This window comes from Sus scrofa, chromosome 18, assembly GCF_000003025.6.
Source record: "Sus scrofa isolate TJ Tabasco breed Duroc chromosome 18, Sscrofa11.1, whole genome shotgun sequence".
Lineage (NCBI taxonomy): Eukaryota > Metazoa > Chordata > Mammalia > Artiodactyla > Suidae > Sus > Sus scrofa.
This window is the reverse complement of record NC_010460.4, coordinates 18,971,492-18,988,438: the sequence shown is the minus strand read 5'-3', so window position 1 is coordinate 18,988,438 and position 16,947 is coordinate 18,971,492. Positions and strand designations below refer to the sequence as shown.

General features: G+C 61.4%; 3 non-coding genes across 3 annotated transcripts; all 3 read right to left on the bottom strand.

Moving 5' to 3' along the window:
• MIR182 (microRNA 182) lies at window positions 1,526-1,609 on the bottom strand. Its single transcript, NR_128422.1, has one exon. It is a non-coding gene; the product is annotated as a microRNA 182 (primary transcript).
• MIR96 (microRNA 96) lies at window positions 5,849-5,933 on the bottom strand. Its single transcript, NR_128562.1, has one exon. It is a non-coding gene; the product is annotated as a microRNA 96 (primary transcript).
• MIR183 (microRNA 183) lies at window positions 6,101-6,170 on the bottom strand. The gene has a single exon (NR_038495.1). It is a non-coding gene; the product is annotated as a microRNA 183 (primary transcript).

Genomic DNA, 16,947 nt, shown 5'->3' with positions numbered 1-16,947 from the left:
CTTCCAGCCTAGCGTGGCCCCAAGGAAATCTGCACTTTTTCCAACAGGTTCCTGTCCTCCTCTTCTTTCTCATCCAAGTCTTATGTCACTCATCCTCCAGGGCTCCTCCCATGTCCCAGCAGGTGCCCCTTGCACTCTTCACGCTGCCGGTTCTGACTACACAGTGCAGTATGTAGCGAGTGCTTAATAAATATTTGGCACGAGGAACAACGCCCCACCTCCTCAGGCCTGGCCATATGCATCAGGGTTTAAAACAACTACTACAGCCTGTGGGGGGCAGGCACTCTTTGTTACAGGTGCCCTCTTCTAGGGGACACTCCTTCACCAGCCTACTCCCCCACTCCCACCCCCACCCCACTTGCTCACTCGGCCCATCTCTCCTGAAAGGCTGCGGCTGCCAGGACGTAGCCAAGCCTGGAGTCGGCTGCCCAGCCCTGCCCACCATCAGCCCCAGTGTCTGGAAGCACTGACCACCTTCTGAGGGCAGAGGAGCAGGGAAAAGGGCTTTGCATTTATATTTGTACTGTTCACTCCGGGTCAGGACAGGCGCGCGTGCACACACACAGCTCTAGTCCTGTTGCCCCCAAGCCTTCCGTAGGCACAGAAAGTTCCTCAACTGGAGTTCCCATTGTGGCTAAGCAGGTTACAGACTGACCGTGAGGATGAGGATTCGATCCCTGGCCTTTTTCAGTGGGTTAAGGATCAGGCGTTGCCGTGAGCTGTGATGTAGGTCGCAGATGCAGCTGGGATCTTGTGTTGCTGTGGCTGTGGCGTAGGACGGTGGCTACAGCTCCGATTCGACCCCTAGCCTGGGAACCTCCATATGCCACAGGTGCAGCCCTAAAAAACAAAAGAAGAAAAAGAAAATTCTCCAACAGGCCTGCCCCCTACTCTCCCCCTTATCCTTGACCCTGTGCTCTGTCTCAGGGAGAACCCTCTGCAACCTTGGGCTCTGGAAAGGTGGGTGCAGACTTTGTCACGGTGCCCTGAGGCATCAGCAGCCCATCTGCACAGCAGAGAACTGTAGCTGGAAGAAAGGGTCCAGCCCACGGGCCACCAACTTCCCAAGGGAGCCAGTCCTGCATTCATGCAAAGTGGCTTAAAAGGCACATCTCTGGGGCCTTTGTCCCATCTGTCCCTCACCGCCTCAGGAAGATGACTGGATGCCTGTGGATGGATGGCCAGCCCTCTCTGCCTCATCCTCCCAGCCAAGAGCCCGAAGGAGAGACCTGCGCTCAGTGTGGAAGGGAAGGAGCCCCAGAGCCCACCCTGAAAAGGGCCTTCCCGCACCCAGGGCTGGACCTCAAGCCTTAGTAGCACCAACGGCCGGAGCCGGAGGACAGTTTTCAAGCCGACGCGGAGACCTGTGACCCCAGGGGGATGCAGGGAAACACTGAGTGTCACTTCCAGCTGCACCCACCCTCTGCCACTGCCCGGGGCCCCTCCTCCCTCCCAGCAGGGCAGCAGGTCCTGGGACAGCACGGACCCTCCCTCGGCGGCTGGCTGCGGAGTTGCTTGCTGAGCCCTCGCACCATAGTTGGCAAGTCTAGAACCACCGGATCCCATTATCTCACCAGTGTGAGTTCTACCATTGCCAAAAACGGTGCGAGGCAAGTGGCGGCAGAGCTGGGACCCCGGGAGCTGGGGAGGCCGAGGCCTGTGCTGAGAGAAGAGGCAGCGACAGTTAGCATGGTCCGGGAAGGGCCGGATGGGAGGCAGTCTCCCCGTGGCTAAGACAAGGTCACTTCCGCGTCCTTCCTGTTGGCTGCCCTGGAGCCCGAGCCCAGCCCCTCCTCGGTCCCTCCCTCCCCGCGGTTCCTGCGCAGTCCCCGTGCCGGATGGAGGGGCCACTCAGGGGAGGGAGGGGCAGCTATCAGGTCCAGCCCAGGACTGAAGGCCGGGCCCACCCACTCTTGGGGGGACCCTACAGACAGGGCCACTCCATCTCCACTCCAGGCCACCAGCAGGGGGCTCAGGGACTAGGGCACCTTCTAAACCAGGCAGCCCTCTGCCCTGGCTCTAGAAGAGAGACAGCTAAAGTGGCAGTGCAGAGCCATCATGTCACTGTCCCCTTTGATCCAGGAAGACCTCTCCTGTAAGTGCCCAGAGCCTAAGACTCACCAGCCACCTCCCCCCACAGGGAGGAAGGCAAGCGTCTGTCTGTAAGTAATACCCTTCCTTCCCTATCAAGCCCCGAAGAGGCAAACCGCTCCGCCCGCGGGCTTTCTTCCCTGAGGACGGTGGGTGAACACCCAGGCTAGACCCCCACACACACACTGGGCACAGGGAGCCTCTGGGCCCACCGACGTCACTCATCTTGGCCAGTCAATGGCAGGTGTGGGCCAAGCCGGAACCAGCTTATCCTGTCCACACAGCATCCTCTGACCAAGGACCCACCATGTACACCCACACCAGCACCCCACCCCCCCACTCCGAACACCCTTGGAGGGTTGGCTGCAATCTGGTTCCCCAAAGCGGCACCTCTCCCCAGACCTCCAGGTAACTTACCCAAAGGACACCGCACCTCTGGGTCCCACATCCCCCAGATGTGGTCAGGTCCTTTCCTAAGGTGGGGGTCACCTCAAGTCTTCAATCGGCATGGCGGCTCAGCTTCCCAAGGCCTGGGAGGATCTGTTTGCTCCTCCTTCCCCCCTGGGCAGTAAGAGCAAATCAGCAGTGAGCCCATTTCCAAACCAGAAGCCCAGGCTGGAGAAGCAGCTGCCTGGGAGGCTGATCCCATGGCACAGGGCTGTGGAGACAGCGGCCAACGAGCAAGGAGCAAGGAGGACAGGGCCCTGGCCCCCAGTGGGGCTGGGAGACAGTGGCCACGGCCCAGGGCTCCTTGCTCGTTGGGGCAGAGCGAGAGTGCCAGGAAGAGGGATGGAGAAGAACAGAGATGCAGACAGACCCAGGCCATCCTCAGGCTCTGACTCGCCCAGAGCAGATCCCTCAAAGGGGTGGGGAGGCCGCGGGTGGCTCCCAGCAGGGCCTGGGCCAGGAGCAGGGGGAGGCTCCTCGGCTTGGTGGTGAAGCTTACAGAACGGAGTGGGGGCCAGGCTTGTAGGGTGGGCCTCTGGGGACACCAGCACAAACTGGCTCTTGTTCCCAGCGCATTGGGGCAAGGGGAGGGCAGCAACTTGGCCAGGAAGCTCCCCAAGCCCCTTCTCCCCACCCACTGGGGCCGCGCCCCGCACGGCAGCCTGGACCAGCGGGCACTGTTGGGAGGGGGGCCTTGGCGCACCAGCCTGGACCAGCGGGCACTGTTGGGAGGGGGGCCTTGGCGCACCAGCCCGGCCTCAGAGGCAGCACCACAGCCCCCACCGGCAATCAATGGAGTCGGATCGCATTTCGCAGAGGCAGGGCCGGGGCTGGGATAATGGCCAGGATTGAATAAGCAAATGGAGTGTGGGGGAGGGGAGGCTGGAAAACCTACTTCATGCAGCCCCTCCAGGGAGCTGCCATCTCCAGCGGCCCCGAGCCCCCAGCCCCCAGCCCCCCAGATGAGGGGCCCTGCGCTGGGAGACACGCACTGGGAGTGGCTGCTCTTGAAAGACACCGAAACCAGCGATCTTCCCACTCTGACAAGAACATGCTTTTCAGCTGCAGCGGGAGAGACTGAAGTCAGCCTGTGGGGCACAGGGCCTTGGATGGATCAAACACCCCCAAAACTGCGAGGCGCCTGTCGAATGGGTTAAAACCTTTTGCCCATTTCCCTGGCAAACACCCCCAAAACTGCGAGGCGCCTGTCGAATGGGTTAAAACCTTTTGCCCATTTCCCTGGGAAACACGCAAAGGACTCAGGTCCCCTTGCACTGGGTGGTAAGGAACAAAGGCGGGAGGGCGGGGAGGCGAAGGCAGGCCTTTCTCCCCCCACTCCCACTCCAACGCCAGGAAATTGAGAAGAGCCAGCAGCCAGGGTCCCATCCTGGGGTCGTCACTACTGTGGGTGAACTCATCTCTCAAGCCAGGAGCTGGGCCCCCAGAGGCTGCGGGCCATAGACAGAGGCTGGCTAGAGGCACAGACCTGCCCCTCTACACCCCAAGCAGCACCTGGCGTGTGGGGCTCAGCAAAGGCGCCCACCTGGGCAGGTGTGAGGAGCAGAAGCAAAGGTACAGGAAGAAGCGGAGCCCAGCTGCAGGCCACCCAGGCTCTGAAGGGCAGCTGCTCCGTCCTGTCCTCGGGCTGCAGAGGCCAACCTGTAGAAGTTCCAGGGATGCTCTCTCACACCGTGTGGCTTTCCAAACAAACCCCCTGCTGGCCAGGGGTCACTCCCTTCTTCTCTGCCCCTCAGACCTGGAGCCCTGAGGCAGGTCATTTTAGGCCTGGAACAGACAGGCGAGCAGGAGGCCAGCCAGGCCGCCCTGTGCAGGCAGAGCCGAGAGGGCAGATCCTGCTGCAGGGCAGCTGACCAGGGCAGAAGCCCCCTTCCCCTCCTATCCTGAAACAAGCAAACAGCTCCTTTTTCTGCAGGACCTGGAAGAGCTTAGGCGTAGGGACACCATCGCCTCACCCAGGAGAGACTAGAAGGGGGCTCCTGGCTGTCGGAGAGCCAGCAGAGAAATGGCCCATCCAAGGTGTCCCCTAGAGCCCTGGGCTGGAGGGGCTGAGAGCAAGCAGCCCGATGGATCAGCTTAGACCATGCACCCCCACCCTCACCCCACTCCCAGATCAGAAACCAAAAATGGCTCTCACTGATGCAGGCGAAGTCTCTAGCCCTGCCTGAGGCTCGCCCCCCAGGGAGAAGCAGCTCCATGGGGACAGGGCCAGTGACTTCAGGCCTGACGATTTCCAGCGGGTCCGTATCCAAGTCCCCAAGTCGGCGAGCGGGCCTCTTGCGGACTGCTGTCACCAGGGCTCCACACAGGGACAGGCTGGCTGGCCCGTGTCTTCCTGGCAGGGTTCGGGCCTCTCTCAGCCTGAATCTCTGCTGTTGGGGGCAGCCTTGGGAGCCCAGACTTATCGGTTCGGAGCTGAGGTGCCTCCAAGGCCTGGGGACGGAGGTCGGCTTACAGCACAAAACCCATCAGTGAGGCTGACCCCACATTAGTTGTGGCTGGCGGCTGAAGAGACACTGGGGCCCAGCTCTGCCACTCACTGACTGGCCTCTGCAGCCAGGCCGTTCCTTCTCAGAGTCTGTAACAGGATTTTAAAAACTCCACCCGCCACAGGGCTGCGGTGGTGACCAACAGATAGAAGACCTAGATAATGTCGCCTGATACACCAACGGAGAGCAAAGCTTCAATAATCGTAGCCCAAATCCAGGGAGCCAGGAGCCGCATTCCTGTGTGGCGTGTGAAGGGGACCCCTGGCCTCTGTCCCAGAACCTTCCAGGGGCAGAGCCTGAACCATACCCCAACTCCAAGCGCACCGAGTGTCCTGCTCTTCGTGCTACCCAGACGAGCACTCCACGGGAGGCTCTGCCCTCCCAGGGGGGCTGTGACAGGCCCCAGCAAACACCCAGCCTGACCTCAAGGACACCCCAGTGCCAGGAGCTGCCTCCCTCAGTTCCTGCAGCAGAAGGCCCGGCTCTGTGCTGCCAGCCGAGGTCTCACCCCAAGGGTGTGCTGGGAGCCAAGCTGGGCCTTTCTGACCCATGGCACCACCCAGGCTGGCCCTACAGATGGTGACACCGCCCCCCCTCCACTGCTGCCGCGGGCCGCCCCATCTGCTGGCCCAGCTCAGATTGCTGGGCTTCCAGCTCTGCTGTGGCCCCAGGCAGTGTAAGGCGATCTGGCTGCCCACGGGCCGCGGCCCTCTGAGCAGCTGAGCCAGATGGGCCAGGAAGACAGTGAGGAGACGCTGGAGCCTGGACACAAGACGCGTGGGCGGGGAACAGGGCTGCAGCATCCTGCTTTCCCATATTGGCACTGCACATAATTGCTCAGAGCGGAGAGACACAAGCAAAAATGTGCTAGTGCCAAAATCGGCCCAGCAGGTGGTCGTGGTGTGCACCCTCTGGGGACAGGCTGGAGGGGCGGGGGTGGGGGGGGGTCTTAAGCGTCCCTGGAAGCAGCCGTTTCCGAAGTCCAGGCCCGCTGTGATGGGGGCGCAGCGCGGGGGCCGAGGTGCTCCTGAGACACTCGCGGATCTGTCTCTGCTCTGTTTATGGCCCTTCGGTAATTCACTGACCGAGACTGTTCACAGTGAATTCTACCAGTGCCATACACAGAACAGGAGTCGCGCTCTCCGGCCTGCTGACCCTGCGGAGAGACTCCCGCTCCCCAGGCCCAGCCTCCCACCCACGGCTTAGTGGCCCCCCTCAGCCCACACCCTTCACAAGCTATACGGGTCTGGTCTCTGTCCAAGATGAACTTGGAGGGAACAGCGACAGTGAGGGGCTAGGGCCGAACTCCTGGCTTTGAAGAGGGCGGAGATGACCCTGTCAGGGTGTTTTCCTGTCTCAACCTGAAGGCCCACCGACATCCCTCCCTGCTCCCCCAGGTCGAGCTTGCTCAAGCTGGGGATGGAGTAAATCCAGCTCAGAGGAGCAAGCAGCTGGCCAGAGCCTTTTCTCTGCCCATCGGGCCAGGCCCCAAAGGGACAGTGACCAGCAGCAGGACATCCAAGGGCACCTCTCCTGGCCTCTGAGCACAGACACCAGCAGTCTTGTTCTAAGAGGCCTTGGTCCCCACCAGCCTCCATCCCCTGGCCTGCCCTGCGGCAGAAACAACCCCAGAAGACAGACCAAACCTGCTTGCTCCCCAGACTCCCATCCCAGACCAGACCAGCCCATGACCTGCCCAGCCTGGGCATCTCTGCTGCTGGCCTGTGGCCAGGACCAAGGCAGGAGAAGACCGGCCCAGAGGGCAGGTGGGCCGGAGGACCCAGGGCCCAGGAGGCAGCACAGAAGGAGCTGGAGGCACCGCTGCCCTCCAGCAAGGGGAGCGGCTTCTGGCTGGCTGGAGGGAAGCAGGGCGGAAAGCGGACACAAGGGAGGGGCCGGGAAAGGTTGCATCAGTGGTTGCCAGAGCAGTTGCCTCGAGAGAAGTCAGTGTCACTGTGGCGGCAGCTCCTGCCTCTGGTGCCAGGCGCCCTGGGGAGGGAGTGGGAGGTTGGGAGAGAGGGCTGGTCCCAGGGGAGCTGGTACCCAGGGCAGAGGGCTGGGGACTCTGCACAACAGCAATCCCAGCCTATTCCAGGCCAGCCGGGAGCCCAGGGGGCTAGAAAAGCCCCCTGGAAGGGTCAGTGTCTTCTCTGGTCCAGAAACCGTGAAAAACCCTCCGCGCTGCTTCTCCCAGTGTCCTCGGGGCTGCTCGCACCCCGATCCTCACCTAGCTCTGCCCTGGTCACCTGTACTCAGGAGGGCCCATGGCTCTGCTCTGTGCTCCACTCTCCCCAACCCCAGGGACACCTCATCCTGCCTTGACACATCCCACCGCTGGGCCCTGGCCTTCCAGAAGCCAGCCCATCGTCGGGGGAGGGTGAAGGTCTTCGGAAGACACTCCCGGGCATTCTGCCTCAGTTCCCCCCACTCTCACTCTGATCTCTGCTAAAGAAAAAGGCAACGAGATAGGGTATCTCCCAGCCTGGGGGGCAGGGAGGTTGTAGAGCCACCTTAGCAAAGACAGAGGGTCTGGAGGAGGTAGTTTTCCAAAGGGCTCAGGGTACAGACTCACCCGAGGGGCTATTGAAATGCAGATTAGCAGGCCCACCCGCAAATCTGCATGTTAATAGGTAGCCAGGCAATTCCGGGGTGGGGGGAACCCCTGAGAAAATGCTCTTCCCCAAGGCCTCCAGTCTAGGCAAAGAGAAACCTTACCCGAGGCACATAAATAGAACCCCAAATTCCTTTTTCTTTCTATTCTTTGGGAGGGGGCAACACTGTGCCCTGGCCTGGCACCAGGCAACCGAGGTGCCAGCAGAGGTCTGAGGGGAGAGGCCTGTAGTCAGGGATTCGGCTCCCCCAGCCCTGGAAATGAAGGGAATTATTATCGAGTCACCAGGATCTTGGGTGCTCTTCTGACTAATTGTGGCACCTCGGTGGAGACCCTCGGTCTCTGCTTCCTCGTCTCCGCACCAGGCTTTGGGACAGAGTGCAGAGAAGAGCTTGCAAAGCCACATCCCCTTCCAGCCTCCATTTCTGAGCCCAGAGCTGGGCGAGGAGGCCCCTCCCCGTCGCCGGCCTCACCCCTGCTAACGCGAATGCGGCAGGACCTGGTGCCGCAGTGGCTGGGTGGCGCCACGACTGCCACCCCAGCTGGGGTCGAGCGGGCCCCGACAGTACGTCTCCAGTTTCAGCAGAGGTGGGCTCGAGCCCGGGACCCACAAAAGCAGGGTCTTCCCCTCCCTCCGACAAGAGGCAAGGGGAGAAATGGTGGTGAGCAAGAAAAATCTCATTTGAAAGGTCAAGAGGGAAAACTGAGGCCCACGGTTCAAGCCAAGTCCTCAGAGCAACCTCCTCTGCCCTACGTGGGGGCGGGGGCGGTGCAGGGGGGGCGGGGACACACACAGCCATGACTTTGAAATCCAAAGGCACAGAAATCCACCTCTGGGAGGGGAAAGATGGAGATAAGGTCCCCAAGTAGGCTGGTCCCTGTGAGTGAGCTCCTGGCAAAGAGCATCTGGAGCTGGCACAGGTCTGAAGGACACCAGACCAGGCGGGCTGACACCAGAGCCAACAAACGCCCCAAATACTTGAGGGTCTCATGTCTCCTACCCACCCTCTGCTGACAATCCCCTCCAACTCCGGCGGCTTCAGCTCCACCATCCTCCGCTGTGCCAGGATGCCTCACTTCCCCTGGAGGGTTTCCCTCCCTCAGAGCAGGTGTCCTGGAGCACAGAGCAGGTCCCAAGTTCCCTTCTGGTGTTAGGGGCTCCCGAGGGGTTGAGCCATCCCAAAGCCCCGAGGTTTTCCTCTTGTCTTCTACACAATGATTCTGGAATCCTGGATCCCAGCTGTACCTCCCGTGCAGGGCACGGACCGGACAGGGTCTCCATAAAATGTCCCCAAGATCTAAGGGGCTGGAGGTTGGGGCCCTTGGACATGCCCAGGGGCAGTACCTGCTGCTGGGCCTCCCCCATGAGGCCCCAGGAGAGGGCCCCAAACCTGCTTTCCTCCCTGCCCTGGATGCCAGCGCACCCACAAGTAACGAGGTGGCAGGAGCTGTGTGGGCTTAAGTCAGGAGCCGCTGGGGTCCCTTAACCCGCCTCAGAGGGAAAAAGACATAAACGAAATTCTCACAAACGAGATTGGTACCCCGAAATCTCTTCTTCTTTGCGTAAGGTGGTCTCCAGAGCCTTCCCTCTTCCCTCCCAGCAGCAGGGCCAGGGGCTCAAGTGCAGGAAGCTGGTCTTGAGCCGGAAGGAGACAAACAACAGAGTCTGTGGCTTGGTGGCCAGGATTTGAACCTAGAACCTCGCGGCGCCAAGACTGTGCTGGCCGGCCGTGGCTGAGAGCTGGGCTCGGGGCCACGTTCCTTTGGGTGTGCTCGGTTGGTAGTCGGGATGGATGTCTTTCATGGCTCAGAGACTTGCCGACTCCCTGCCCACTGGGCTCACTACGGGCGGGCAAAGGGTGGTGCGCACCCGGTAGAGCCCAGTGACCCAGCTGGAGAACCAGAGGCATAAGGCAGACATCTGCCACCTGGCCCCCAGGAGGAAAATCGGGCTTTTAATCCTCAAGAGCTTTGTGAATCCGGGCGGAATGCAGGAACGATCGGTCCTCACCTAACTGATGGGGGTGACGGCGGGGGTGGGCAGGTTGATTAGGGCACCGCCAGCTCCTGGCGCCTAATCGCTCTGAGCCAGCATTAGCACCCCCAGCCCCTGGCGGGCACGTCTATACACAGTAGAGGGATGCCAGATCTGGGGGGAAGGTTAAGAGAATGGCTCAGCCTGGAGGGATCGGTGGAAAGGGGAGATCCCCGACTCCCGGGCGGCGCCCTCCCAGCCCAATTCCTAAGATGCGCTCAGCGGCGGTGGTCCAACATGCGCCATCCAGCCGCCCACAACAGAGCAGAGCTCAGGGGCCTCAGGTGCTCGCAAGCGCTAACGGGGATTGAAGTAGGCGCAAGGGGGCCCGGTGTCTCAGCCGCGTGCTCAAAGGATCCCAGGACAGGTGGCCATGAAGAAGGGAGCTGGAGGTCCAAGAACTTCTCGCCCCCAGAGACTGGGCGGGGCGGCCCCGGGGCCACAGAAACGGTAACGACTTGCCGTGATGCCCCGAGAAAGGGCTGAAAGAACGAGGTCTGGGAGCAGGAACTCTCTCCCGGCCCCCTGTTACAGCCCTCCTTCCAGCCTGGCGGTTCCACCCAAGCCTATGAAGGCGGCAAAGGCTGACGCGACCCCCGTTCGATTCCCTAGAGAAGTGCTTGGGCCCGCGCCCATACGCACCTCGCGAAACGCAGCGGCTCTCAAGCCCTGCTGCCGCCCCTAGTCCGGGACACGGCCCTCGGGGCACCGCAGGCTCCATCGGGGGACGTGGGACCACGGGGCCGCGTGGGCGACTCCGCCGGAAGGCGCGGGAGAGCCAGGAGGCCGCACTGCAGCGTCATCCCCGAGGGCCGGCCGCGCCGAGCAGCCCCCGCCGGTCCAGCCACCCGCCCGCAACTCTGGTTCTAGCACTGCTCGCCCCGGGGCGCCCGCCTCCACCTTCTCTTCCTCACCCGGCGCTGGCTCCGCCTGGCCCCGCCCCGGACACTCACCTGCGCCGGCTCCGGGCTGGGCGCACCGCCGCCTCCCAGCTCTGCGCCGAGTCCACAGCAGAGAGAGAACGCAAAAAGAATCCTGGTTCGCTGCGGGCCGATGGACGGAACCCAAGGCGCGCCCGGGCCGCACCGAAGGCGGCGCCCCGCACCTCCACAGCTCGACGCGGGAAGAGGCGGCGCCCGAGCGCGAAGCCCGGCGGGGGAACAAAGAGGAGCCGGGATGGGGCCGCGCGCTTCCTGGGTGTCGGGTGACAGGTCTGCGGGGGGAGGCCCCAGCCCGGCCACCTGAGGAGGAGCCGCCTCCGAGCAGCAGTTGGGGTAGGGCAGGAGAGGCTAGGGGACCCCGGAGCCGGAGGAAAAGGGTGCGCAGGGTGCCCTGGACGGCGCGGCCAGAGAGAGGCCCACCGGCTCCAGCGCCGAGGTGCGGAGGCCAGACCGAGCGCAGGGATAATGACTCAGGGAGGGCTTACCGCCCCCTGCGCCCCGCCCGCCCCCTGCGCCGCGCCATTGGCTCAGGTGCCGTGAGGCGGGGGAGGGGCGGGGGGCGGGCCGGGGATGATTCACCTTGAATGTGGCTCGGGTTGGTGCTCAGCGCCGGGCACGCCCGACCCGGACTGCGGAGACGCGGAGAGGCCCCGCCTGCTCGACCAACTCGGCCGGGTCTGGACCCAAGGGGTCTCGCCGCCCGCCCTGGGTCCCTGCCTTCTGCTTTCAGGCCAGGGTGCAGCTGGCTGAGGTCCGCCCCGACGCCCTGCCACCCCACCGCACTCTGAGCCCGGAGCTAGCAGAGGTGTGTGTAGCGTAGTGAGCTTGGAAATCCGATCCTGGGCTGGGGGAGGGGAAGTGCTCTTGGAGCTGGGACGCACTGTGGGGCCACTGGACGAATCTCCGCAGTCTTCCCCGCAGAAAGGTGCGCAAGGCTGAGGTGTCTCAGTGGACCCGCCGGGGGTGCAGGGCTGGAGTGGGTCCTGGGGGCTTCCGCCACGTCCTCACCCACTTATGCTCGCGCTGCTCTGCGGCCCCACAGGTGTCTGGCCACTGCCGCCGCGGTGAACAAAGGCGGCCTGTCCCAGAAGGGGGAGGGGGAGAGGAGCTGCCCCCAGACCCGTTCCCTTCCCCCTTCCTTCCCCCAACTGCGGGACTGACTCTCCCAGGAGGAGGCGGGGTTGGGCAAAGGTGGGTCGCGGACGCAGATTAGATCTTTTCCAGCCACCCTGCGCTCCGATACCACCCGGGGGCTAGGAGACTCCCAGGCTGTCAGAGTTAGGGTGGCCTCTTCCTCCTTCCCCAGCATCCTGAGCCCCAGCGCGTTCCCCCTCCCTGCCGCTTTGGGCGCCCTTCCCTGTCTCAGCCCCGCCTGGCTGCCCCAGACGGCAACCACAGTTCAAAACCAGATTAAAATAAAACGTTAATCCGTCCTCCTCCCTTTTAGCTCCTAGTTCTCCCGATCAACCCCCATAAGTCTGGAGGTTGCGAAGCCCCTAAAAAGGGAGGCGCTTAGCCTATCCCCTCATCAAATCTAAAGGTTTCTTGTATTAAGATTGAAGACCGTTAGTACCGTGCCCGGATCTCGGAGGAAGGGAGTAGGCTGCGGTGGGGGACGGGCGTAGGGTCCATAGTCTCCACCCCCACCCCCTGTCCTACCGAGCCGGAAGGGGCCGAGACCGCCGGTGCGGATACGAACCCTTCAAAAGGTCCAGCTCCTGGGCGGGGCCTGCTCCCTCCCCGGAGGTCTCTGCCACAGGCGCAGGCAGAACCCCACCCCCACCCCAGGCCAGAAGGCCGGGCGAGTCGCGGGGTCTCGGTGTCCCTTTCGGCACGGCCATGGATGGGGCGCTGTGCGCCAGGCCTCGGCCTGGGGAGATCAGGAGCAAGGCACAGGACGCAACAGGCCAAAAGGCGAAAGGGCTTTGGGGTCCACATTAACCCCTCCCCAGCCCGCACGCATTCCCTCACCCACCTAGGTCGCCATAAACTTCCCTACGTGGTTCCCGAGGATTGTAGGATGCTGGGTGGTAGGGGCGCCGTATGCCCCGGACCGCAACACGCGAGCGCAGGCCACACAAGCATCCATGGGCCCCGCGGCCTGCCGCGCCCCCTTTATAGCGCGCGCCCCGCCCCCCTACCCCCGGTGCCCCGCGCGCCCCGCCCGGGCCCATTCACCTGCTGTTGAGAACCAGACACCGCACAGCGCCAAGCAAACCACCGGGCGATGCGGTCGGGCCGTCGGGGCTGGCGGGGCGGGGGCGCCGCCGAGACAGATCCAGTTTCCACCTTTTCTTAAATGCGCGGCTGAAAGTCGAGACGGCCCTGGCCTCAGGAGCCAGCGTTGCTTTCTCCTCCCGAGACTCCCCTAGCAGCCCGACGCCCCCAGCCCCATTCCGGGAGGGGCAGCGAAACAGCACCCGAAAGGGTTCATACATATTTTAGGGAGAAGGCCCGGCCGGTAACCGGAGCTGGACCCCGACGGCGAGGGGGCGGCCCCCGGGTACCTGATAGCCCGGATCCCCTTCGGCTCGGGGCGCAGGCGTGGGCGGGGGCGGAGGAGGTGGCTCCGGCCGACCTCTGGTCCTCACTTTGCTGCCCTGTCCCGTGCACCCTACGCTCGCCTGCATCCTGCCTTCCTTCCCTCAGCAGGTCCGAGGTTTGGCCCGCGGGGCATCCTTCCCCTGAAGGGACCCTTTTCTCTCCACCACCAAAATCCGACTCCGCTCTAAGCCGTGCGTCCGCGCCGCTTGTCCTCTATGCTCAAGTCAGGCTTAGGAAGGACCCTTTTAGGAGGGGCTGCCCCGCCCAGTCTAACTTGGAGAACTCGGTGCCCTTCGCTCCGACCCTGGACACTACCCTTCTTTCTCTTGGTGTCTCGACTTGCCCCTCTGGCCATCTTAGTTCTTTCCTGGCCCCTGCACCACACTCTGCGTCCCTAATCCGTAACCTCGCCCTCTCCCTCGCAGAACCCATCGTGCTGAAGATGTTGGGCGACCATCTTCGTGCATCGCCCCTCGGTCTCCTGCTCCCTTCCCACTGTACAAGGCGGAGCTGGGGAGAGGGGTCTGGGAGGCAGGCCACCCACTCCCACCTCCAGCCGGAAGCAGCTCTATCACCCGCCTTGCTCCGACCCGTCGGGTACCGGTGCTGACCCTGGCTCTGGGCCCCATGAGATGCATAACTAGCACTACCAGTGAGACCGAGCCCCGGCTTCGGGTCCTCCTGCCTCTAGTTACCAGCTGGGCGTTCTTCAGCGCTTTTACTTCCCTTCTCAGAGCCTCGGTTTCCCCGTTTGCAAAATGGTAGAGTGACTCCCAACTCTCAGAAGGATAAAGACAATGCACATGTGGGCACGTGCCTATTTCGTAACCCACAGATCTCCTCAAACTACAGACCCCGAATTATCACTGTCACGGACCCTGCACCCCGGCCTGCGGGACACTCTCTCCATCAGCATCCTGGTCTCAAGGTGCTCCTCCTTCGGATCTCACCACCACCATCCGGCCTCCCTCCAGGCCACGTGTTGGGGGCTCCGGACCTCTGGGGAAGCCGCAGCGCTGTCTTTCGATCTTGGCCCAGGTCCAGCCATCGGGGCTTTGTTCTATTACCACGGGTGTGATGCGCTTTGGTCGACGCTGGCAGGGATGTTCGAAACCCAACTAATCCCCCAACGTTTTTCCAAAAATGGTGCATTTGTGAATTTATGCGTGTTTTCTTTGAGCAGTGCACGGTCTCTGTACGTTCTCAAAGGCTGGGGAACCCAGAAGTAATAAACAAATGAAAGTCGATCCTGTCATAGGAATCTATCTAGCTTTTAAAAAGAGTGAGGAAAAAAAATAGTCGTTATACTGGAAAATATCATGGATGTTAAGTAAAAAAGGCAAAGGACACTTGGGCTTCTGTTTGTGTAAAAATACAAACGAGGGGGTGTCTAGGTGTCAGTTATTTTATGCGGGCAGAAAGTCTCCGCCTGGAAACGCAAGTCGTAACAAATAGAAGTGGCTTAGGTGTAGAACGAGGGGCCAGGAGGCCGAGGACTTCTGCTCTACTTCTTTCTGGACTGACTGAAGGGTACATGTTTACCACTTGCCTGTATTAAATTTTCAGTTGAAAAAGAAACTGTAGAAATCGGTTTAAAAAAAAAATCCTCTGATTCAGGATGCTGAAGCCTGGAGGAGTCAACTAGAGAGGGAGAGCTGAGCGGGAGAGACTGCGAGCAGGGGCGCAGAGGGCAGGGAGGGGCGGGGAGCGCTTCTCGGTTCTCGGCTTCCTCGCCGATGCAGGTCCAGAGCAAGGGAGACCGTGGGAGGGAAGCTAGCGCCACGGCCGTGCAGCATTGCATCTCCTACCTTCCCACCAGCTGATACCCTGCAGGGTTTGGCCCCGGCAGTAGCCAAAGCTTGAGCACCCAGCCTGGAGGTGCCCTTGACAGGAGTCTGCCGAGGAGTCTGGCGGGGATAGGGGACTGAGCCCTGGGTGGGGGCTCAACGCGTGGAATCGCATACAGCATCGGTTTCCTCTTCTGCGGGATGAGCTGAGAACACCCGCGGCACCTCTTTCTGAAGGATAAGAGGAAGAAGAGGAGCGCACAGCTCCTGGAGAGGAGCCCCGTGGACCAGAGCTTGGCCAGAGCTAGAAACCTAGCTTCCCACTCCCATCCAAGGCTCGGCAATGGTTTCAGGGCCTCGGAGCCCGGTAGGTTCCTCCAGAGATTGTGTCTGCCATTGGTGGGGGAGGGGTCCAGAAGCCTTCAGCAGATTATCCAAAGGTCGGTGACCCAGATACGGTTTTGGCCACCGGCCATGTTTCACTTCCTCGGTCCAAGGCAGAATTTAGCCGAATACTTTAGCCCCCAAACCAGGCAAACGATTTTATTTCTATTTGGGGATGCTTCAGTGAGAGTAAGGATTTCATTGCCTCAAATTAAAATAACCTGCATTTTTAACCACTTAACACATACATTTGTTAGGCACCTTTCCAGGCCTTTCTGAGTCTTAGTTTCTGCATCTGTAAATTGGGAGCTTCCCAAGTCAGAGAATTCTTGGGGGAATCGAATATCCAAATGTTTTTGCCAGTGCTTTGAAAGCTGCAAACTGTTTGTTCAGGGGACAGTTCTTTTTAGTCCTTCCAAATTCTATTTGCAGTCACCACCCAAATTTGAGAGCTGTTGTCCTCTTAGTTGTCCACCTTTCTTGGTTGAGAATCGCAGCTTTTGCAGTGCAAGGAACTGTCTTTTCCCAGCTCCCAGGCAGCTGTGGAGAGGGCGATGCATTCGTTCGAGTCCCTTCCTGCTTCGCTCCCAGCAGGAAGCGGTTTCCAGCGCGCACCCCCCCACCCCCACGCCTTGTGCCTGCGGTGAGTGCTATTCTGGTGCGTGCGCTTCCCTCCAGACTTTTCCTGGATGAGCTGCACCCCGCCAGCCACTCCCGCTCAGGTTCCTCTCAGCCTCTGAATCTTCACAAGTGTCCCCTCGCTGGCTGTCTGTGTTGGGGCCCATTTGGTTTGCTGCGCATCCCCTCTGACTATAGAGGTTGTCTGATCTCTTGTTTTGTTTGTTTTCACAGGAGGGGCCAGAGACCCAGCTGGACCTGGAATTGGGGCCAGAGCCAGTTCTCTGGATGCCTGCTTAGGGCTTTTCCCCCTGGGCTGAGTTGGACAGATCCAGCGAGAACTCCCGGAAAAGTGATTAAGAAATACCAGGGACCCACCAGGGTTCCCTGCCCAGGAGCTCCCCCTCCCCCTGGAAACACCCATGTTCCCTAGGTGGGCTTGGGAATCTAGCGGGGTAGGGGGAGCCTGAAAGGACCTACAGAACCGCACAGATTTTCCTGGGGACAAACCTGACCAGTAGGTTCAAAGCAGGTGCTGGGATGCCTGAAAGAGGGTTAGCATCTCAGGGCCCCTGACTGCAAGGGCCCAGGCTGTCAGCCCAGATCCCCTCCTGCCTGAGATGATGTGGGGGGGTGGGGGTGGAGAGTGGGCTGGTCAGTAATTCCTAAATCTCTTCGATTCTCCTAGTGTCTGCTTTTCACAAAGCTCTACCTAGAACCAGAGTCCAGCACTGGTTCCTGCCCTGTGGGCACCAGTTCAGACCAGCCCTCTTGAGACTGAGCACAGCCGAGGGAGGGGCTGGTCTGGGTGGTGGGATGCAGTTTATACAGCGACTGGGAGCCCTGCCCTGAAAGCTGTGGGGTCCTACTCTGTCAAGGATGTGGAGCTGCTATGAGCACCCTCATAGAGCTGGAGCAGGGCTGGGCCCAGCCTCCTTAGGTGGGTTGGACTGGGGGGATTACCTGCCCCTGCCTTTAGCAG